General features: G+C 41.6%; 1 protein-coding gene across 8 annotated transcripts in view; it reads right to left on the reverse strand.

Moving 5' to 3' along the window:
• The window catches only part of ELMO1 (engulfment and cell motility 1), a 545,585-nt gene that overhangs the window by 119,820 nt on the left and 402,171 nt on the right, over positions 1-23,594 (reverse strand). The window contains exon 1 of one of the 8 annotated variants that reach the window (XM_047695467.1): positions 19,541-19,742. The exons of the other annotated variants lie outside the window; for them this stretch is intronic. The gene's annotated coding sequence lies outside the window, so the exon portion shown is untranslated. Of the gene's footprint in view, positions 1-19,540; positions 19,743-23,594 lie in introns of those variants that run through there. 8 annotated transcript variants of the gene reach the window in all.

Raw genomic sequence — 23,594 nt, forward strand, 5'->3', positions numbered from 1 at the left:
GGAAACCATTTGTGAAGTGGGAATTGGACCTAAATCTATGGGTCAGCTCAAAGGTTATTTATATTTCGAATCCTTTGTGCAGCACTGAATATTAAGACCACAGGTGTTTCAAGTAGGGCTCCTGAGAAGTCGATGCATGTAAACTGCTCCCCAAATAATGCCGTTTCCTAGGACAAGAACACTCCTTCTCAAAGCAGAAGCAGCAATGGGAACCACCGGGCTGTGGTTCCACAAGAAGGCTCTTTCCTCTCCCGATTAATAATGATGAGAAACCTATTCTCTAAAACTTTATATGTAAATGATAGATGATTTGGGTAGCATGTTGATATTAATATGAACACTATCCTCTTCCCCACATGTATGATTAACATGAGTGAGTTCAATTCATGTGCCATTTGACAGTTTTGAACAAAGAAGTGGCAAAAAGGGATCACCAAAGACTACAGAGAAATACTGAAAAGAAACTTTGGCCATGAAACAAATTATTCTACAAAAGGGACCAGAATAGAAACACCAGTTAGAATTAGGGCCAGTTTTATTTAAGAGACCCATTAACCATCTGGAAACCATGATAAGCAGCATGTTGATTAAATCGGCGAGCTGTTCCAAATGGGCTGGCTGTCTAGAACATGGAAAGAAAATCTAAGATATGGGGGATGTTGAAAAATACGAACAGAGAATCCTAAAGCAACAATGACCAGGTATAACTCACTTGTTTCTAATTTACACTCCCATACATTTGTAGATAGCCTAAGAAATAAAAAGTAGCAACTAGTGTTCTCACAAGTGTCCACTAGAGGAAACTAATACAGACACCTCTGGCCTCCCTTCTTTTTTGGAAGTTAATAGTAAGTTAGATCACAAGAATGACTTCTCACTTTGCCTCTCTTTTCTACAACATTCAGCGATGTATGATCTGGGTCAATAGATTCCACACTTGAATATTTTAATCACCTGGGATGCCTGTTAAAAAAAGGAATACATATTTCTGAGCCACACCCTTGAGGTGTCCAGCAACATATATGTCTCATTAACAAGCACTTCAATTAAGTGTTAGCTGGCTGGCGTCCGTTTTCAGCCCCTGGCTCTTGGGTAAGGAATTTTAGGAGATTTGCTAAATTGCCACTAGGGGGAGTGTTGACCAAACTTTACATTTCTGGTAAAGGGAGGGTGATGCCCTGCACCCTCTGAATCACTGGTACCACCCCAGACCTCAGGTTTGGGGAAGAACACGTCCTCGCTAGTACCTTCTCCCTCCACCTCTCATCTGTGCGCCCTTCAAGGGAATGGAGCGTATACAAACTACTGAGTGGACATTAGAAGGTTTCGTGGCACTCTCAGTCTTGATAGGCTTACATACACATCATGCTTTTGTATTTCCTTCTCCGGTTCAATGTTTTTCTATAATTTTATATTAAAATTTCTCCTTTTACTTTAGTAATTTTATGGTCTAGTTACAAAGGATTGCAATCTCATTGAGGGATGTTTGGAAGATGCCCAAAAATACAAAGAAGAAGAAAAAGGTCACTTGTAATCCCTACACTCAAAAAAAAAAAAAAAAAAAAAAAAAGGAGTGTTATTAACACTGTGGCGCAGTCCAGAATCCTTTCAGTTGGTAATGACATTTTTTTTTCCTAGATGAAATCACTCTATTTCTGTACTTTCCCACACAAAGAGTAATCATGGGCACACTCCCACGATATCAGTCTTCTTAAACTCTGTCTCCTATCAAAGAATATTTTCCCACATTTCTGATTTCCTTATGATAAAAGACTTGATTTCAAGTGAGGGGGTCAAGGATCATATGAATTTTTCAGTTCTGGATACACACTGCCATTTTCAGAAAGATCACACAAATATATGTCTCAACCAACAAGTCACAGAATTTGCTCTGCTAGCAATTTGTATATTTTGCCCCACATATATGCATACCTAGTGGCCTAAAATTATTTTGTGTGTGTGTGTGTGTGTGTGTGTGTGTGTACGTGCTGAGCTTTACCTGTCTATTGGCATATTGCCATCCACAGTACTCATTAACAATATTTTAGTCATCTCCATGCCTGTTCCAATATCATTTTCAATTATAAACTTGTTGATTTGCATTTCCTATTTTCTTTGACAAAATTGTCACTGGCTATTAGTTATTTAATAGAAGTAGTTCTTGGATTTACTTTAAGATTCTGTTATTTCTCTCTTTTCTAGTTTATTATCTTTATTATATCTTTCCTCTTGCCTTTTTTGCTCTTTCATTTTCTAACGTGAGTTAAAACCCTGGTTCATTTATTTTCATTCTTTCCATAAAAATAGTAATTTAAAAAATAATTTTTAGGGTTTTCCTAAGGACAACTTTGGCTGTATTGTGTAAGTTTTGTCACAGCATGTTTTCATGGTCACCATTTTCTAAACAGCCTCCTACAGTAGCTTTGATTTCCATTTTGATTCAGTAGTTACTGAGAAGCCTATTGCTTTAGGAATGTACTAAGGACTTTCGGCCATGTAAGTGACATATTTTTAAAGAGTTCCATGGATCCTTAGAAAAGAAGGCATACTTCCAGTGGAAGATACCAACTCAATAAGTACCTATTGGTTGACTTATTTATTTTTTATTTTTTTTTTTAAGATTTTATTTATTTATTTGTCAGGGACAGAGGGAGAGAGAGCGAGCAAGCACAGGCAGACAGAGAGGCAGGCAGAGGCAGAGGGAGAAGCAGGCTCCCTGCTGAGCAAGGAGCCCGATGAGGGACTAGATCCCAGGACACTGGGATCACGACCCGAGCCGAAGGCAGCCGCTTAACCAACTGAGCCACCCAGGCGTCCCCTTTTTTTAATTTTTTAAATTTATTTTCAGCCTAACGGTATTCATTGTTTTTGCACCACACCCAGTGCTCCATGCAATCCGTGCCCTCTCCAATACCCACCACCTGGTTCCCCCAGCCTCCCACCCCCCGCCCCTTCAAAACCCTCAGATTGTTTTTCAGAGTCCATAGTCTCTCATGGTTCACCTCCCCTTCCAATTTCCCTCAACTCCCTTCTCTTCTCCATCTCCCCTTGTCCTCCATGCTATTTGTTATGCTCCACAAATCAGTGAAACCATATGATAATTGACTCTCTCTGCTTGACTTATATCACTCAGCATAATCTCTTCCAGTCCCATCCATGTTGCTACAAAAGTTGGGTATTCATCCTTTCTGATGGAGGCATAATACTCCATAGTGTATATGGGCCACATCTTCCTTATCCATTCTTCTGTTGAAGGGCATCTTGGTTCTTTCCACAGTTTGGCGACCGTGGCCATTGCTGCTATAAACATTGGGGTACAGATGGCCCTTCTTTTGACTACATCTGTATCTTTGGGGTAAATACCCAGTAGTGCAATTGCAGGGTCATAGGGAAGTTCTATTTTTAATTTCTTGAGGAATCTCCACACTGTTCTCCAAAGTGGCTGCACCAACTTGCATTCCCACCAACAGTGTAAGAGGGTTCCCCTTTCTCCACAACCCCTCCAATACATGTTGTTTCCTGTCTTGCTAATTTTGGCCATTCTAAGTGGTGTAAGGTGGTATCTCAATGTGGTTTTAATTTGAATCTCCCTGATGGCTATTGTTTGACTTATTAATTATATTATTAAAATGTTCTATACGTGCTATTTGAAATATAACAATAATACAATGATGCTTTCTCAAAGTTGTATTTTTGTTCATTTCTTCTTGTGTTTCTAGTTTTTTCTTTTCATTTTGATGATACTGCTGTGTTGTGAACATGTGAACACAGATTCATTAGAAAGAAGGAAAGGGTAGTTTAATGTCAGTTTGGCTGTTATCTCTACGAAATGATTCTTCTTCCCATGTTAAGCTTTTTGGCTTAACTTCTTCTCTGATGTCCATATTGTCATTCTTATTTTTTCCCCCATTTGTGTGCTGAATTTTTGCTTTTCAGTCTTCTTTCTCTCACTTGCTTGGGAGGTTGTTTTGTGAGAACGTGACTTATATCGTCTCTCAATCCAATTTAAGACCTTTATCTCTTCACGGGTGTAACCTAGTATGTTCATGGTCACAATGGATAGTTTTTGTCATGTTCCATCTCCTCTCTAGTCCTGTGCCTTCACCTGGGGCCCATTGGAACCCCCAAAGGAAGCGGGTGGTTGACAGGATGGGTGGTGGTGTTTTTAAAAACTTAAATAAGCCTCACTTGCAATTCTGGTCTATAAAGTTGGTGTTAAGGGCTGGGTTTTTCAATTTTAAAAGAATCAACAGGTAAGAATCACTGAAGGATGAGAATCCCTGCTCTAAGCAGTTCCAAAACAAACTCGAAACTGTATATCTCCATTAATTAAAGTCAAGAATACACACACTTTCTGGTATTGATAATACTGTATGGCATTTTAATTTTTATTATTATTTTATCAAGATTTCTATTTTTTAAGGAATCCATTTTTGATGATTAAATTAAAAATAAATACAAATTTAAAATTTATAGTAAAAATATATACAGAAGAATATCATATTAAAAATGAAAATCTTCTTCTGGGTTCCCCAGCTTTGTTCTCCAGAGTTATTCATTGTCCTTTTCATTTCTTATTCATTTGCCTATATATATGCAAACCACACAAATCTATTCATACACCAAAACATAAACACACACACACACACACACACACCATGGATCACATGCTGTATAGTATCCTACTAGCTTTCTTTGTTCACTGAGAAATAATATCTTGGTCATTTTTCCTCATCAAATACATATACAGTTCATTCTGTATAATAAACTTGTATTATCATAATTCGTTTAGACAGATGCCACTTGGTATCAGACACGATATCTTGGTTTGGGAAAGCCCACGCAAGTGTAACATATGGTGCTCTTCACCATGGGATATTTTTTTCAGATCAACTACTTACAGAATAGTGGCCTAGGACTGACTTCCCTTGAAGCTTACAATTCTCTAATTATCTAGATAACGCTGTGTAGTATGATTTACTGTCTTGCAAGCTTTTCACTGTTTTTGAAGCTCCCTGAAAGCAAAGTCTAGATTATTCTGTCTTTGGATTCCTCCTATTTACCAAGGCATGGGGCTAGGCACTTATTCCCTTGACAAATGCTCTTTGTCAATGAATGCTGGTGCCAGTGCAAAGCAACCACATCTCCGTTCTTCTGAAATAAGAGTTAAACCATTTGCTGTTTTCTGGGGCGCCTGGGTGGCTCAGTGGGTTAAAGCCTCTGCCTTCGGTTCAGGTCATGGTCTCAGGGTCCTGGGATCAAGCCCCACATCAGGCTCTCTGCTCAGTGGGGAGCCTGCTTCCTCCTCTCTCCCTGCCTGCCTCTCTGACTACTTGTGCTCTCTATCAAATAAATAAATAAAATCTTTAAACCATTTGCTGTTTTCTGTTTTCTTGAATGCATGAACAAAAATCAAACCCAAATGAGTAGATATGTGGTTGTGCAATGTCAGAGCTGTCCTTCAATCTGGAATCCTTCTTTCTCCAGAACTCTGCCCTGTGGGGTCAGGAAGAAGCAGTGGCCACTCAGAAGATCATGGATGCCCATGCAAGGGGACATCAGAGGACGGGCCAGGAGCCTGCCCAATAGAATGGACGCGAGGATGGGCGCACCATCTCAGCTGCCCTTACCAAGGGGCTGGCTGGCCCCACAGAGAGACTACCCCTTGCACCTTCCTGCAACTCACTGGTGAGGTTGTGCCTATTATAATGTGAGAATAATTTAAACTAAGAGGAACTTGGAAAAGTCTCCTTGGAGAGTTCTTCTTTAGCACAGAATGAAAGGTCTAAATATATTGAGTTTCACCAAACATTGTCTAAGAGGATGTGATAATTATCTACAAGTACTTAACAGGCCTTAGCACCAAGGTGAGGCATGAACTGTTTTAAGGTGCTTTATGGAGGTGTGAGAAAGTCTTGGCAGGTAGTGGTAATTAAATTAAATTGAGTAAAATTACATTTCAGCTGGGGATCTAGGAAGGTCTCCCTTGTCTCTCAAACAAGGGTCCCCAAGGATATGTTCAGTCATTTAAAGTCAAACTGGGCCAGTTATTAGAGATCAAAGAATGAGTCATCTTAAATGGGGTTGGCAGAAACTGAAGTAGGGAGGAGTTAGCTGGTTTAATTAGTCACATTGTCCCTTTTGCTTCGAAGGGTTGTAAACACCTCACTACCGACTCTAGCTGGGAAGGAAAGATCATCAAGATTCCAGTGACTCAGAAAAGCAATGTTACTGAGAGATCTGAGCTTGGCATTATTTACCTACCAAATTTGCTCTTTGAAATGTGTTTGGTCAGCTGTGCTTGGCTTCTGTGACTAGATGTATTTGTCCAAAGGCTAATTAGCTCGAAGGGTAAAAAGATCAGTGAGTTAATCCATAATCTCAAGTGACTGATGAAATCTCACTGCCAAGTGGTGCTAGAGCAGATACTTTTTCAAGGGTTAATAAGGAGTGCTAGCTATTCTCAAATATTAGGCTTTGCAAGAATAAGACAGGATAAAACAAGAGAAAAGACAATCCTAGATTTTGGGGATGGGAAGCCCTTATAACATTAATATGGCAATTTCATGAACAAATCTTTGAGAATTTCAGGGGACATGTGGGTAGTACTTGCTGGGTGATTCATGGGTTCTGGAGTGGTCTTAGGCAGAGGTTGTCCTTTTTGGTCCCTCAATAATACAATGAAAATTTGACTGTTGAACACTTACTATGTGCCAAGAACTGAGTTTTACATGTTATGAACCCAGCTGATCCTCGCAATTACCTAACAAGGCAGGTGCTGTTATTCCTCAGTTTAACAAGTGATGCCATTCATGCCCCAAAGCACATGGCTACTAAAATTTAAACCCAAGGGCTCTGGCTCCAGAAGTTTTGATCTTAACTGCTCTTCTGAACTGCTCTAGGGGGAAGGAGGGAGACTAGGGGTCTGGGTCAAAGTCTCTCTGGTTCCGGTCCTCTGTCGTTAAATGCATTCTTCTAACAACTTGTGCTCTGATGGACCATGTCATGCAGTAATTTCAAAACACAGCTAAACCTAAAAATCACTGGGCTTTGGGAAGTCCATTAAAAGAAGCTTGTGCTTTTCAGGTCACTGTATTTTTTGTGAGGGCTACTGTCAGAAGTACCAAGTTCCACAGACTGAGTGGCTTAAACAACAGAAACTTACTGCCTCCTGGTGTTGGAGGTCAGAAACTCGGGTCTGAACCCAAGGTACAAGGGGTTGGTCTCCTTTAGAGGGATTTGTCCCAGTTCTCTCTTGGCTGGTAGGTGGCCATCTTCTCCCTGTGTCTTTTCATGGTCTTATCTCAATGCATGTCTATTCCTGTGTCCAAAGTTCTCCTTTTTATAGGGACACAGGCAGATTAGGGCCTCTTCTAAAGATTTCATTTTAACCTGATAAGCTTCATAAAGACCCTGTCTCCAAACAAGGTCATATTCTAAAGTAGTGATGATTAAGAACAGCCTCTTGTTTTCGGAAGAAGACAGAATTCAACCCAAAACATGAATCAAGGTTACTAGGCAGGCGTAAACTCCACCTGTGTGGTACAATCCACCATCCATGCAGCCTGAGGACAGCACAGGCTCCCCTCAGTTCTGCAGGGACATCCTAAAAAGCCCAGCCTTCTACCTCCTGGAAGGGCACAGCTGTTCTTTCTTTCCCCTAGCTGACCAACACAAGGGCCAACGTAGGGGCTTGTGAAGGATTTTTCTGATCTCTAAGACTGAGCCCAGCCATTTACAAGATCACTCTTTGACCCTGTCCTGCTAGAGTCGACATTTCCATCAGCTACCCATCAAGGTTGTGGGAGAACAGCTTGATTGAGGGTTGAGATACTCACATGGGGCTCAATTTGCTCCATGAAAAAGACAATCTCCTTAAACTATGGAAAGTCACATGCCTGATCCTGTCTTCAAGGGCAGTGGTCTTCCTATTTTGAAAAAAAATCTATGTATACCCTCTATGTACACATTTTTCAAGTTGATGGTTGAAATTTTTCATCACAGTTGAAATAGTTGCAAAGAACATAATTTTAAGTGTATTATAATATTGGTAGAAAAAAACTGTTACATCACTCTTTTAAATGTATCCTTGGGTATACATACAATAGGGATTTTACACCCTTAATTACTCATTTAAAAATATATGAATAAGCTCTTTTTTAATAGTTGGAAATTTTACATCACTTTTCTCCTTTAATAACAGGTCTGCAAACTTTCCATGAAAAAGGCCAAATACTATTTTAGGCTTTCCAAGCAGTCTCTGTCATAGCTACTCAACGATGTCACTATAGCATGAAAGCAGTCTTAAACAGCACGTAGATGAAAAGGCATGGCTAGGTTCCAGCACATTTTATGTACAAGAATAAGCAGTGGGCTGGATTTGGTCCGTGGGTCCCTGCCTGCCACCCTGTCTTAGAACTCAAATTCCCATTCCACTTCCCATTGTTCCCATTCTACCTCAATTCTACTCATACAGAATTTTAGCATGATAGAATTTTATGTTTAAAAGTCAACCATGAATCATACTATTACACTTCTCTGAAACAAAAACATCTATATACTAAAATCTAATTTGAAATACATTTTCTGTGAACAGGAGGCTATGATAAAAATAGTCTTCCTCATTCAGTTTAATGGCGCCATCGTTAATATAAAGTAATTGGAACAAATATATTACAAATGTTGATGATTATTAAACCCAAGAGAAATATTTTATTGGCACTCCATCTCTTATTAAGATGGGAACCCATTTATGGATCTTTATTTGAAGGACCTGTCACATGCCCCTTGTGGCTCTTAGAGAAGGTTTCCATGGTTTGGGCTACACAGTATTGTGAGACCTGATGAGGGTGAGAGGAGGCCTTTCCTTTGTCAAGAGAGAGAAGGCTGCTGGGAGAGTCACAAGTACCCTCTCAAGATGGGTTTTAAGGCACAGGTGGAAATTGAGAATGTGGAAATGGATCACCTTAAAACTATGTATGCCTGCTTTTCCTTTGAGAAGTCTTTACATGCTTCAAGGCATGAGCACCCCAGACTGAAGACTACTCTTCTAATGCATTAGTTATAAATCAATGTACAGGGAGCGAGGCTGAAATGAAAGCATTAAACATTGGGAAAAGGAACCCGGGCTTGGGAATCAGATCTGGATTTCAATCCCATTCTGCCACTTATGGGAAGGATAATGAGCTCTCTACATCTATTTCCTTATCTATGAAAAAGGGATCTAATGCCTTTTAACAGTGCTCTTGAAGCTGCAATGAAATGTATTAGCATAAAGGACGGGGAATGAGAATTGGTGCTAAAGCCTCCCTTGAGTCCCACTCTCTGTCCTATGAGTATAGGGGGATACGCTCTTTGATAAAAACCTGTATCCTAAGAGGTACGGTACATAGAAGCAATGAATATTATTGAGCCATACAAGAGGGGAGGAAATTCTACCATTTGTGATAACATGGATGGACCTTGGAGGTGTTGTGCTAAGTGAGAGAAGTCAGAGAAAGACAAATAGTGTATGATCTCCCTTATGTGTGGCATCTAAATAAACAAGCCACCACCAACTCAATACCAAACTCATAAAAAAAGGAGATCAGATTAGTGGTTACTAGAGGTGGGGGGAAGGGGAACTGGAAGAGTGTGGTCAAAAGGTACAAACTTCTGGTTATAAGTCCATACTAGGGATGTGTTGTACAACATGGTGAACACAGTTAACCCTGCTGTGTGGTATATAGGAAAGTTAAGAAAGTAGATCCTAAGTGTTCTCATCCAAGGAAAATTTTTTTCTTTTCTTTTTATTGTATCTATATGAGAAGATGGATGTTAACTGAACCTACTGTGGTCATCACTGCACATGTGTAAATCACACGTTCATGTTGTATGCCTTGAACTTGATACAGTGATATATCTCCATTAGTTCGCAATAAAAGCAGGAAAAAAACCACAACACTGTGTCTTGACAGACCACTGCATGTAGTAATTTTAAAATAACAGCTATATTAAGAATAATAATTAAAAAAAAAAACACAGCTTGGGAAATTCCATGAAAAGGACCTATACCTATGTAAAGTGCCTAGCACCTAGAGGGCACAATTCTTATAATCACCAGGCAAGCATTTCTGACATTGCTCTGGCCTTGAAGCCAGTGACAGAGTGAGCCTCTATAACTACACCAGGGACGGGAGAGAGAGACAGTGCCACACATCCTTGGTGCGATTACTACAGTGCTCAGAGGGCTAAGAGATTTTCCCCATCCCCTGCTACTCATACCTCTCCCCAGGGGACATGGAATTACAACAGCTCTCTATCACCATCATTGCAAATTCTTTCTTCCTTGACAATTCTAACAGTTTAGAAGCCTTTGGTAAAGTGAATATTTTTGGTTCATCTATGTTACATTTCTAGGCTGCTTTGCAAAAAGTAGGATAGTGGAGAGCTGGGTTCAGTTTTTCTTCGTTGTTCATTTTCACCTCTGTGCCAGCAAGGCCATATTAAGTAGTAGACCAAGGGGAACAGAGGCAAAATTCAAGGGCAGTTATTGGCCAGTTTGTTTTTGCCAATTACTTTCAAGTTGTTTTGAAAGAACTCTTACAAAAGCCCAACTTTTAAAAAGTGGATCTTTATTCTTTATGTAAATGGGAGGGAAAATGAATACATAAGTGAATATACAAATGAATTTGAATACAGCTGACCCCTGAGCAGTGTGGGGGTTAGACATACTAATACAGTTGAAGAGCTGCAGGTAATATTGACTTCCCCAATACTTAACTACTAACAGCCTACTGTTGATCAGAAGTCTTACCGATAACATAGTCGATCAATACATGGTTCATGTGTTATATGCATTATATACTGTATTCTTAAAATAAGTCACCTGGAGAAAAGAAACCATCATTAAGAAAATCATAAGGAAGAGAAAATACATTTGTAGTACCGTACTGTAAAATCCACCTATAAGTGCATTCAAACCTGTGTTCTTCAAAGGTCAACTTATATAAATGATTGGTTCGTTGGGAATTTTGTTATCATAGTCTCTCAATTCTGGACAACTTTGAGGCTAATGATTGCATGAAAAACAAACTTCCACACAGGTTAATCCATAGACGTTCACAGATTATTTTCGTTCCTAGATAATACCCAGTCCTAGAACCAATACAGAGCAGGCATTCAGCAAATAGTGGTTGTTGACTGAATTGAGACAGCAAGGAAATGTAAACACTGTCCCTTGTCAGGAGACATATTAACAAGTCCGTTAATTTCTCTGAGCCTCACTTTCTTCACCTGTAATAGGGTAACTGCACATGGCAACCCTTCCCTCCCCACCCAAGGGCCCACTGGGCCCAGAAGTAGGCCCTATGCGGCCTCCACCAGAGCACCCAAGTTGTCACCAGATAGAATCTATTTGCCATCCCAGGACTCAGGATTCTTTAATATCTGGGATGTGATAGGTTTATAGGGAATAAATAACCAGATTAACAAACAAAGACATCACCCATTCTCCTTTCTTGACAGAATACGTAATTCAGGGGCGTAAAATGCATGCTTAGGGGGATGGAGGAGAGAAGAAAGCTACCAAGAAGTACCTGGGAAACTGCATATGGAAGAACCAAAAATATATATATTTTTCCAAAGGTTTATTATGTCTTCATGAAGAAGAGAGAGTGAGTTGGGGCAGGATGGCTAAAACTTGGCAATCCAGACAGATTTATGGGCCATATGCAGAGACCAAGAACATCTTTCATTTAACCAATATAAAAGCCACCAGTTATTTATGACAGGTCACAGCCTTCCTGAATGCCCCAAGGCATCTGCCAAGAAGCACAATATCGTTTGATCTTAACTGGCTTCCAAAATCAGGAAAGCATACATCACTATCCTGGAGCTTCTGACTCTTGCTCCAAAAACATGTTTCCAGTGATTCCTTCTCTGTAAACAAGGATGAATTGTTAAGAGATACTAGATATGAAGTAGTAACAGTAATACCTTATATATTACCTTACGTATAATCCACAGAGCACATGGGATATGTTAATTTGTTTGTTCTCTGAACATTTCTATGCATCTGATAAGTTAGATATTCTCTATATTTTGTACATGAGGAAAAAAAGATACTAAAGATTGGAGAGGCAATATGGCAAGACCTAAATATTACTGGTAGCTAATCTGGGGCTTCACCCCAGGCTCTTTGTTCTAAGCGTGGTGTCTTTTTCCCTCTGGGTGGCCTCTGGTGCTAGCAGGACTGGGATAATCTCTGAGGGTTTAAGAGAGTGATCTGAGAGCAGACAGCATGTGCCCGCCTAGCACTTTAGCTGTCCAGTTAGAGAACCTTCCATAGCCAAAGAGTTGAGCTAGACATTCTCTGAGATAACAAAAAATAAATGGCTTCTACTCACAGAATATAATTGTCTCCTTGCACAGAGCATTTTGGTGCACTCATCATTTACACAGACTCCATAATTTAATTTCCATTCACCAACAGTCTTGTGAGAAATGTACCTTTACTTCTATATTTACAGATGAGAGAACTAAGGTTCAGAGGGTTTAAGTAGTCATCTACCTAGTCCTCAAGAAATTTTAAGGAGGAGAGAAGGATCTCCTATCCGGTGGTCTTTGCAAAGCTTCTTAGGTCTACTTTGCAGAGAAGTTTGAACCTGGCTTATGGAATCCAGAGTGGAAGCTTCTGTCCACTGACCCCCTCTGTTCTCTAAAGCTGGAAGGGTGTGGGTACTAGGAAGAGTGCTAATGGATCATACCAACATAGCATCCCAGAGCCCCAGGCTTAGATTGAGCCCTTAACATTAAGTAGTCTGGACTGACAGTACCAGTATGGGGGGCTTTCAGACCAGATCATACTTTGATACCATTCTTTGTATATGATAGAACATCTATAATGCATATTTCACATCGCTGGACCATCAGACATGAGTGAGCTCCATCACAGGTGCTAGGACCCATGGCCTGGCTGGCTCCAATTAGAAATGATCTTCCCAAAGGTCAAGTCTTTCAGTATGGGCTGCCAGTATGAAGGCCTGAGTTCCATTAGCTGATGGGTGCTTCCTTCCAACCAGGCAAATGGATGTTAGAACTGCCCCAGATGCTATCTCAAATGTTCAGCTATAAAAATTCCAACCAAGTCAGAATGAAACTTTATTTCATTATGTTTCCAGGTCTGGGAATGATGCCAGTGAACTGCTCTCCTTGACAGGTCTCTCAACACGTATAGCTCAAAGGAAAGGAAAAGTGAGCTCCCAAAGTGCCAGGCTGCAGCCCTCCTTGTCAGATGGCAACACCTCCCTGGAACAGCTGAGCAAGAAGATGAGTAAAGGACTGACATTCCCTTATTCCTGAAACCCTGCATACTGAGGATAGTTCCCTGTGTGTTTCCTTTTCAAAGTCTTGCACAATGCACAGAGCTGAGAAAAAGACATAGGAGAGGGATGAAAAATCAGTTTCAGCTGTAAGCCAGTTCTGATTGGTTGGTAGTGGCTGACTTAGTGCTAACAGGGATTCTGAGGCTCCATCTAGGAACAGTAGGAAAGATTGCTATGGTCGATGCAACATGGGCCCTAGAGAACAGATGGTTTGGAATCTTGACCTTGGAAATCATCAAGTCTAAACTTCTCTCTATACCTGTGTGTAGGTGCTGTGGAGCAGAAGGTTTAAATGATTTACAGAATTCAGTTGCAAAACTATATACAGGAAGTCAAGGCCTTAGGTTCTAGATTACTGCTCTGTCATCTAGACCAGTACTTTTCTAATCTTGGATTTCTAGAATGTCACAGATTGTTTGAAACTAGCTAGCATATCAATGGACTTCAAAATCCTGTGGCAATTCAAAGATAATTATTGTGATGCTAATTTCACTTATGTAATAGACAGCTATTTCCCGGTGTCTCTGTGCTCACTGAAATCCCACAGCACTTCCTTCCATGCATGATAGTCTTTGGTGTGGCCAAACAGCAGATTCATAAAGCAAGTCATCTCACTCTTAGCTTCAACCCTGCCTCTGGTTTAATTTACTTGGTCTGCCAGTGTTGCCTCAGGAAAGATGATAACATCCTGCCATGAAAAGAAAGAAGTTGCCAAGAGGCCACACAACTCAATCCAGCAAACGTTTCTGAGTGCTTACGTGCACAAGGCCTATTCCTTGGGAATTCTGTCCAACGTGCAGGAAATGGGTATAGTTGGACCAGAAGGCGTCCCTGGTATTAGGGATGGTACTGAACTGTAGGGAATTTTTCCTCCCTTTCTCAATGTTTTGTGAGATTTCTAAAAGATCTCTTTATTAACCAAAGATTTAAGCAGACTAAACGCAGAGCGAGCTATATCCTTCTACTTGCAGATCCGGCTGCAATTGTCAATGTCAGGACATCTCCAGGAGGCTGGGACCGGATGCCTGTAAGAAGGCTTTGCAGCATGATTTGGATCTAGCTTCCTGAAAAGGTTGATTACATTTTCATAATTGGTTTTACATTAAAAAGAAAAAACCTTGGGGGAGTGAATAAATAGAATAACATATGATGTTGAAGGTAAGGATTTTAAGACCAAATTAACTGTAAGAACTACTTAGTCAATATTTTCCAGCTAAACAAAATTTGCAGAATTAAGATGACAGCAATTAAATCATCCCTTAGCCTCAATTTATACTTGTTTTCATAACGAATTATCTGTTTGCAGCAGACTTACCCTCTCAATCAAGGTTTGCTTAGCCTATTACTAAAACTAAACCCATGTGTCCTGAACATACTGTGTTGAAGGTGGCGGCCCAACGTGTGGTGAGTGGTGGGGCCACCATATCTGTGGACAGAAACATGCCACAGATGGTGAATGTTGACTTTCTGCAATAGGAAATGGTACACCTTTACATTCCTCCATGCCAAACAGACTAATGGAAAAACCAAGATTTCACTACATGTTGAGTGTTGCATAGACAATGGTTAAGGGCAAAAGTAAACAAGTTTGTGAATACTAATGTTCTGTTAATCTCCCTGTCGCCAGGGCAAGTCTTCTAGGTACTTTGCGGAGGAAGAGAGGAAGGAGCTATAGCATGATGATGAGACAGAAGTCACCGGCCTGGCAGAGCAGGAGAGCTCTTTAGAGCCCAGCACTGCCCCGTCTAGTAGACTAGTCACTAACCACACGTGGCTATGGAAACCTTGAAATACGTGGCTAGTATGACTATGCAAGTGAGTTAAATTCTATTTAACTTTAGCTGATCTATATTTAAAAACTGATACTTCAGTTATTGAAAAACTTTTGTGTATGTTTGGAAGAAGTTGGGTACTTGAATCTACCTTTTTAACTATAAATTTTATGAAATCTAAAAACAGATTTCCTGTGAAAATTCAGTATCCAAATTCAGTTGTGCTGTCAGTGTAAATTACATGTTGGATTTCAAAGACTTAACATAAAAAAATGGAATATAAATATTTTTGTTAATAATTTTGTAGTTGCATGCTAAAATATTTGGGGCATACTGGGTTAAATATATATATTATTAACATTTGTAGGCCTGCTTTTTCTTTTTTTTTACTTTTTAAATGTGATTACTAAAAAAATGGAAATTACACACAGAACTTACATTGTATTTCCACTAGACAGTTTTGTTCTAGAAAGAGATCAGCCATATTATCCCTGTAGGACATTATTTTTTTGAATAGCTATTGAAATAGTCTTTTACACATTCACATACCTAGTGTAATAGTAGAAAGTGCATAATATTAGGCATGCACAGCAAATAACCCACATTTTTAAAACCTGCTACTGAGACCCCTACATATTCTTTTTCTGTTGAATGCAATCTGGCTTGTATGTTCTGGTCGGCTATTTCTTTATATGTCAAGCTGGAAATTTCAAGGACATCAATAGTTTTTCTTTCTCTGTCTAGTGGCCTAACTCCTTCCCCTCCATTTGTCATTAGTTAAGTCTTCGGTGGGAATGCCAGTTTATAAAACAGATAGAAACGGGAGTGGAGGACTCACTCACCCCCGACCCTGCTCCACATTTCCCCAGTCCTGTCAACGCCCCCAACTCTGACTGACGTGGTTTGAAAACTGTGTCACATTCAACGATTTTCAGGTCTAAACTTCTGAGTCTTCGGCTGCTTCATCCATGTATGTCCTCTACCACTACCTAGAATCTCTCTGTGAGCTGGGCCTATTCGCAGGGTCTTCAGAAAGCATGGTGGCCTTGGTGACTCCCATGACCACTGCGGGTCACGCACATCCCCAGACTGAAGGCACTATTGTTCCTGGTTTTTCAGGGGCCTCACTGTTGCTACAGCAACTGTGAATCGAGCAAAGGGCAGTCATGGATCTGATGACCTTCCACCTCCCACAGATGGCCCAGGAGGAGCCCGTCTCATACGGAAACTGACCTAGATCCTATCAGTCAAAGAATCGCTCCTCCGAACAAGGTGGCATATCATACAGTAACACAAGGGGATAAACAAATGGGGCATTTTGGTAATGACGTTTTACTTAACTCCAACATCTTTTCCTAAATGACACTGTAAACTATTTACCCAACCACCCGAAAAGGCCTTTCTAATTTGACTTTAATTATCATAATGATGGTTGAATTCAATTCCCCATGGTCTGGTTCGACCAGGTGGACTGAGAGATGAGGAGACCTTCTTCCCCTGTCCGTTTGCTCTCCTTCCATCCATGGATGCAGCAAACAAGTAAATCAACACGTGTGAAAACACAAACCACTTGCCACGTCCTGCTTTGGTAGACATGGGCAAGTGTCTTGACGTTTCGGTGACTCGATCTCTTCATTTAGAAAACAGGTATAAAAGCCATCCTGTTGGGGCTGTTTTAAAGCTTCAGTGAGTTATTACATCTCCATACATATTAGATAGTGCTTGCCACACCGCAAATGCTCAGGGCAGGTTAGCTTTTCCCATTGTGACTGATTTCAATCCAATTGCTAGGAGACATTGATTCTACCATTCCAATTCTCAGTGCTGAACTTCAGGGATTGGATTTAACATATTCATATTCACTGTGACCTCTCAGGCAACTCTGACAGTCATGTGAAAATCTGAGGGAATTCATTTTTCTTTACCTTTGCATGTGAGCCTCTAATACATCCCACATCCCACAAACACCATGCAGAGGCAGAAGGAAGAAGCCTCCTCCTTCAGGACTGAACAGGTAGCTGTTCTGGTAACTGAAGGAGCATGTTCGTTTCAAGTCCTGTGATCCTAGTTTCACCAACACCACAAGCTGAGAAGTGAAAAACCACCACGTTCTAAAACTGTTCTCAAGACTTCTTCATTCCAGCCCTCATTGAGAACATGCAGAACCTCATTCAGGGACTGAAGCCACCACTTGGGTCAGAAGTTGACTGGCACAGGGCTGGGCAGTATTTAGCGAGCCCTTTGCAAAAAGGAGATAAGAAACTTGAGGGTATAATAAATTCTTGGCTTTTTACCTGGGACAGAGATCCTATGTGACCCTGAAACGGGGGCTGTCATCAGAGTTATAATGTGATCATGCATTCATGGATTTTCTTAGGGCCAGGGGGAGAGTTTCACAGCTTGCAAATTCTTAGACTTTCATGATCCAAAAATAGGTTAGTAACTACCCTTAATTTTTTTTTAAAACATTTTTAGTGCTTCCATAAAAGGCTGTTTCTTCTCTCATTCTTACCAACAGGTGCCAGTGCCTCACTCATGGCAGTGACGCTAATGGGGGAGAGAAGAGACCGAAAGAGGAGGGAGGGTCATTCTAATGAAATGACGTCATTTAATGCACGTCCGCTTAAAAACCAGACTTCCTCAAAACTGGGCGTGGGTCAAGGTGTGCCTAGGAGTGAGATGTAATCGGTAGAGTTTCCCTGCACACACTTGCCTCTGATCAGGTGGAATTCTCAATTTGGCACACCATCTTGAGCCTCTTGGGATCAGAAGACAGCCTCTATTTCTAGAGGGTTCTTCAGCTAACATGACAGGTCACTGACCTGGTCAAGTGACCGGGTTCCCCATGCTGTCACCCACAGTGAGAAAATTTGGCTATCTCTTCCCATGGCATGAGGTCAGAAGATCAGGTCAGGTCTCTTCCAATACCCCTCACCCTGCTTTCGGGTCCTCTCCAGGTGAAACCTTCCTAGCTCTTTTGTTTCTTTACCCGCTCACAGATCCCATTTAGGACACAGCAAATCCCCTTCTACAGCCACGTGAAGACCTACAACACTCTCTTCTGTCAAAAGGACATTGTTATAAAGGACTAGCTGGGAAGATTTCCCATGTTCAACTATTTCACATGCAAGTATTTCTGAACCAGATGATAAGGCTTTCCTCTCTCTTTCCCTCTGTTGTTTGCACCCAAGTGAACTGTAAATAGAAGACATGCAGTATGCTGTCAGTGTTCCTGGCACACGAGATAGGGAATTACATTTAAAAAAAAAAAGTAACAGTGATGAAGCCTTAAAACCCGCATAGATGCTGGGGAGAGGTTCTTATGCAGAGATGGAAGCCCCAAGTTCAGCCCCCGCTCCCTGCACCCACGCTGAAAGCAATGCTTCTCCTCCCCATGTTCAGAAAGATTATAGTTCCCCTGGAATCCTACCCAGTGCCTGAGTTCTGTCTTGCCACATATATTTTTAAGTTTGCAGCTAGAAGGGTCTCTAAAGGCAGAGAGTTTTTCCTTCCCCATGTTGCCTCTCCATTGCCTGTTTACAGCACTGCTTTCTTCTTTTTTCCTGCTTCTACCCAAAGAAATCAAGAATTTCATCACCAGTGTCAGAAAATTAAACCCCAGGGAGGAAAGCAGTAGCTCAGAGCAGCCCTTCCCTGGCGAAGAGCCAATCCTTGAATATAACTTTGCAAACCCTGTCTGGTTTTCAGGGGCTGAAAAGGATGCAAAACAGAGTCATTTGGAAGTGTGGTTTTTGGCAGCTAAAATCTCTCTGACTGCACTTCAGCTCATCTTTGCAATTAATTTTTAAAAAGAGAGAGAACATATTTTGATTTAGAGACTGGTTTCATGACAGAAGTCAGGGGCATGACCTAGCTCGGTTGCACACTTCCCAAGCCGAGAGCAGCAGTGCATGCCAAACAGATGCCCCCTTCTGCGCTTGGGGGTCTGAAGAAGTGTTTGACAGACCATCGTAACAACATCTCTCTTCACAATGCAAACACCGGCAACATAGTCAAGCTGCTTACCGTTCGGCTCCGTGCCTGCACCTTTCTCCCTCTTCCCAGCAATGCACAGGATGACTCTCATTAATTTAGTTTTAAAAGCATGTTCTTCGGAAATGGATCTATACCCAGGCAGATAAAGCACAACTCCACTCCTCCTCCTAATCCTAACTAGACAAGCCAGTGTTCTGGTATAATACAACTACAAATCCGATCCTACCCAAGCAATGCATGCAGCCTTTGGAATACAGAAGCTCACACATCACAGGAACCCCAGAATGCCCGCTCTTCTATGTGCTCGTTGCAATTCATAGTTTTCTCAGCAGACAATAGGACAAAGCTGCATTTTAGCTCCGGTTGCAGATACCGGCGGACAGATGTGTAAGACTGAGGTTTACTCACCAAGCTCCCGTAAGTCCATCCTTCCCAACTACAAAGACTGCTGCTAAGCTGCTGCCGCCACCAGATGACTTAGAGCCGTCCCCCAGAAGAACAATGTGCTGGAATACTGGATGGTTCCCGAGTAAGCTTGTTCACAAAACAGGTTTCCAGTCGAGCCATGTGAATGGAGACCTGCCGCACACCTTTGAATGGCACACACTTCGAGTCCGGAAGAATAAGCATGTAGCTTTGCTTATGTTTATGGAGCTCGAGCCCAGGGGTGCTCCGATTGGCAGGAATTGCAGAAAGATCAGCCAATCAAAGGGAGCCTCCATTTCAGGGAAACTCCTGCTCATTTATTTAGCATCTTCAGAGATCATCGGCTTTTCTAGGAAGAGCTATTCTCTTATAGTATCACAAGAGAAAAATAATCACTTCATTTCAATGTTGTGCCCTATGCTCTTTCCTCAATAAACACAGAGCTCCTCTTCTCGGCATTCCTCAATACCTCCATTTTTCTTATAAAGAACTTTAAAAGGAGAGAGAGAGAGAGAGAGAGAGAGAGAGAGAGAGAGAGAGAGAGAGAAAGAGAAAGAAGGAGAAAAAGAAAGAGCTGGTGATGGGCTGGAGACAGTTCATATTCATCAGCCTCCACCTTGTTGGGAGAAAGGAGGAGGGGAGCGCCTGGGCTCAATAATTACTGATTCTGTTGCCATGGAAACAGACTGGCTGCAGCGAGTTGGATTCGTGTAGAACATCTGCTGCCAGACCCATAATCAACAGCAATCTCTTCTCTCCCCCTCTCCCTACTTTTATGTGATAGTGAGTTTGCGTTCTCTCTTCTTCTCTTCCCAGGCAGTTTTTTGCCCACAAATGGCATGTAACTGCCTTACTTCGTACACGCAGCACATGCGCACCCAGAGATGCCTGCACACAGGAGGGCGACCCAGCGGGACGCCTACGGAAGGATCTACACTCGGATGTCTGTCCAGAATGTAAACAAACATCGATACTGCGCCTCCACCCCTAATGAAAATGTACTGTAAATTAATTTCAAGAGTGAGGGGGGTATCTTTTAAGATTTCTGTCACCTGAGAGACCTGAAAGCCCCCAAAGAAAAGTTTGCACTGGCATTTCTCAGAGGGCACTGTGATGGTTCCTAGCAAACCTTTGTAATGAAGCGATTGAACGGAGAAGCTTGTAGAAGATTTTTAAGCCCCAAACCTTTAGGCTCAGCTCCTTCTCTTGCACTAGCAGCTCACAAGGCACACTGAATACGGGGTGGGAGAGGGATCTCCCTGGGGATGTCGTGAGTCCATTTACCTGGCCCCTAACTCCTCTCCTATTTGCTCCAAATTTGCCTAGTTACAGGTACCAGAGTTAATGACGGACTTTGGATGTGCTATCTTTCTCCTTAACAGCAGGGGCCGCCACTGAGCAATAAATGGCTACATGGCCAGGTCAGACACAAGAGGGGACTTGGATGGTGGTAATCTTACCTGTGTGCCTGTGGAAGGCTTCAACTCTACAAAGACTGACTGAAGATGGCAAATGTCAAAGAAGGTTATGACTCTGGCTTACGTTAGAAGGAAAGGAATTATTCTCCGTCCCATCATGATGAATTTCAAGAACGTCACCTTTCTGAAGGCCTCTTTACAAACCCAGTGCCCTCAGACCATCAATGACACACAGCAAGCTTCAGAGGGGGCTTTGCACATCTCTGGCTCTTGAAGCCAAGTGAACTATCCATCTGTCACATACCCACAGTTTCATAAGCAACAGTAACCCTGGGCCTCCTTTATTCTGAAAGGACTCCCAGTCGAAACCCCATTCTCCTCTATCTCCAAGTGCTCCACTCTAGCGCAGTGGTCTTGATGTGGATTTGTCCCTTCAGGAATCTGAATCCTGATTTTCCATTTTATCTCTTTTTGCCCCTGTGAGCTCAGATAGGAATTCTCACCTATGTTCATCCTGTCTTGCACCCAAACCCAACTCTGGCCATTTATCTCAGCTCTGTCCACATGACCTCCACCACCCAGGATGGTGGCTATCTCGAGTCTTTTGACCACCACTGTGGAACATATCGACCCTCTTCTGCCTACTCTCTTCTGCCATGAGGACACCTACCCCCTGTCCTCTCACCCTCCTGAGACCCTCCAAATACCACTGTTTTTATGTAGCAACATGGCATTCCAACCTGGTCTTCCCTCAAGCAAAATTTAATCATTTATTCCACAAATTCTGAGTGTTTATATGCCAAGCACTGTGACCAAACAAACTGACATGGTTTTTTACCTTATGGCACAATAACTTGAGTGGAGGAGGAAAAAATATGAAAGTATAACTTTCATATGGGGTATGAAGGAGAGCTATGTGCCATGAGCACAAATGAAAAGGATTTAACTCAGTAAGTTCAGGAAAAGCATCTCAGAAGAAGTGATACTTGAGCTAAATCTCTAAAGGTAAAGTAAAAATTAATAAACTAAAAGTGAGGGGAACAGTGTCTCAGACATAAGGAATAGCACATGTGAAGGGCCTGTCTAGATGAACACTGCCTAGAAGGAAGTATGGCATCTTTGGAAACTCGAAATACGCCAACTGTAGCTAATTGCAGTGAGAATGGCTGGAAGGATGATGTGAGATGAGCTCGGACAGTAGGCAAAGGCTAGACATGTAGGGTCCTAGAGACCACATTAAGGATGTTGGCTCTCATCCTATTAGAGCCATTGACATTAGGGCCAAAGACAAACGATTGAAGTACTCCATAAAATGATTCCCAGCCCCCCAAAACACCTACATAACTCAACATATGAAATAATCTATTTCAAGGCATCTATAACTTGTTGGACTGGTCTACCTAACATTTACTGGACAATGAACAGTCCAGATAGCATTCCAAGTACTTTATATGAACTAACTGATTGAATTCTCACAAAATACTGTGAGGTATTACCATTATCCCTATTGTACAGAATGAGGAAACTGAGGCATACGGAGGCAAAGTAACTTGAGCAAGTTGACCAAGACACAATGTGGCAGAGCTGGGATTTGAACCAAGGGATTCTAGCTCCAGCTTCTACAAGTGTTATCGACAGGGACCACCTGGGTTTTTCACTGGGAGTTCTCCTCAAAATGAAGATTCCTGGGATCCTACTGTATTCTTCCTGAACCAGAATCCCAGGGAATGGAATCTAGGGACATTTCCTCAAGCTCTCGAGGGGATTCTTACATACACCAGAACTTGAGAATCACTGCTAAGAGATGTTTGCATAAAGAAAATGAATTCATTTTCAATGTACAAAATGAAGAGTTTTTTTGTTTTTTGTTTGTTTTTGAGAATCAGCCATCCCAAATGACACATCTACATCTACATCAGACCAAGGTCACCTTCCTTTGATTTACTACAAATTCTCAAGCTGAGGGTAGGTACCATTGCAGAGTATGGGGCTCGGTAGCTGCTAGGGACAGGCATGTGAAGAATGACATGGGATTTCTTTCTTTTTTTTTTTTTTTAAGATTTTATTTATTTATTTGACAGAGAGAAATCACAAGTAGGCAGAGAGGCAGGCAGAGAGAGAGGAGGAAGCAGGCTCCCTGCTGAGCAGAAAGCCCGATGCGGGGCTTGAACCCAGGACCTGGGATCATGACCTGAGCTGAAGGCAGCGGCTTAACCCACTGAGCCACCCAGGCGCCCCTGACATGGGATTTCTTAAAGACCAAATCACCAGGCAGGTAGAGATGCTATCAAACCCACCAACAATGACACAGGTAGGTCATGTAGTATTTATCGTGGACACTATGAAATGTCATAAATTTTCTTCAAATTTTTTTCCTTGAAAATTCATTTTTAAGACCAAATTGCAAGGTAGAGAATATTTTTTCGCCTTCCGTCTGTTCTACCCTCCTCATCTGTTCAAAAGCTAGCAAGCAGAGCCCTTGGTTCACCAAGCTAGTCAAGGTGTTAGTTCTGAAAAATAAGCTGCTTCACCTACATTTTCACAGGGGTCACTTCATACGAAATAGCTACACAGTCTTTGGAGAAACTTCCAAAGAATTTTTCCATAGAATCTTGTCT

Source organism: Lutra lutra, chromosome 11 (genome assembly GCF_902655055.1).
Source record: "Lutra lutra chromosome 11, mLutLut1.2, whole genome shotgun sequence".
NCBI classification, from domain to species: domain Eukaryota; kingdom Metazoa; phylum Chordata; class Mammalia; order Carnivora; family Mustelidae; genus Lutra; species Lutra lutra.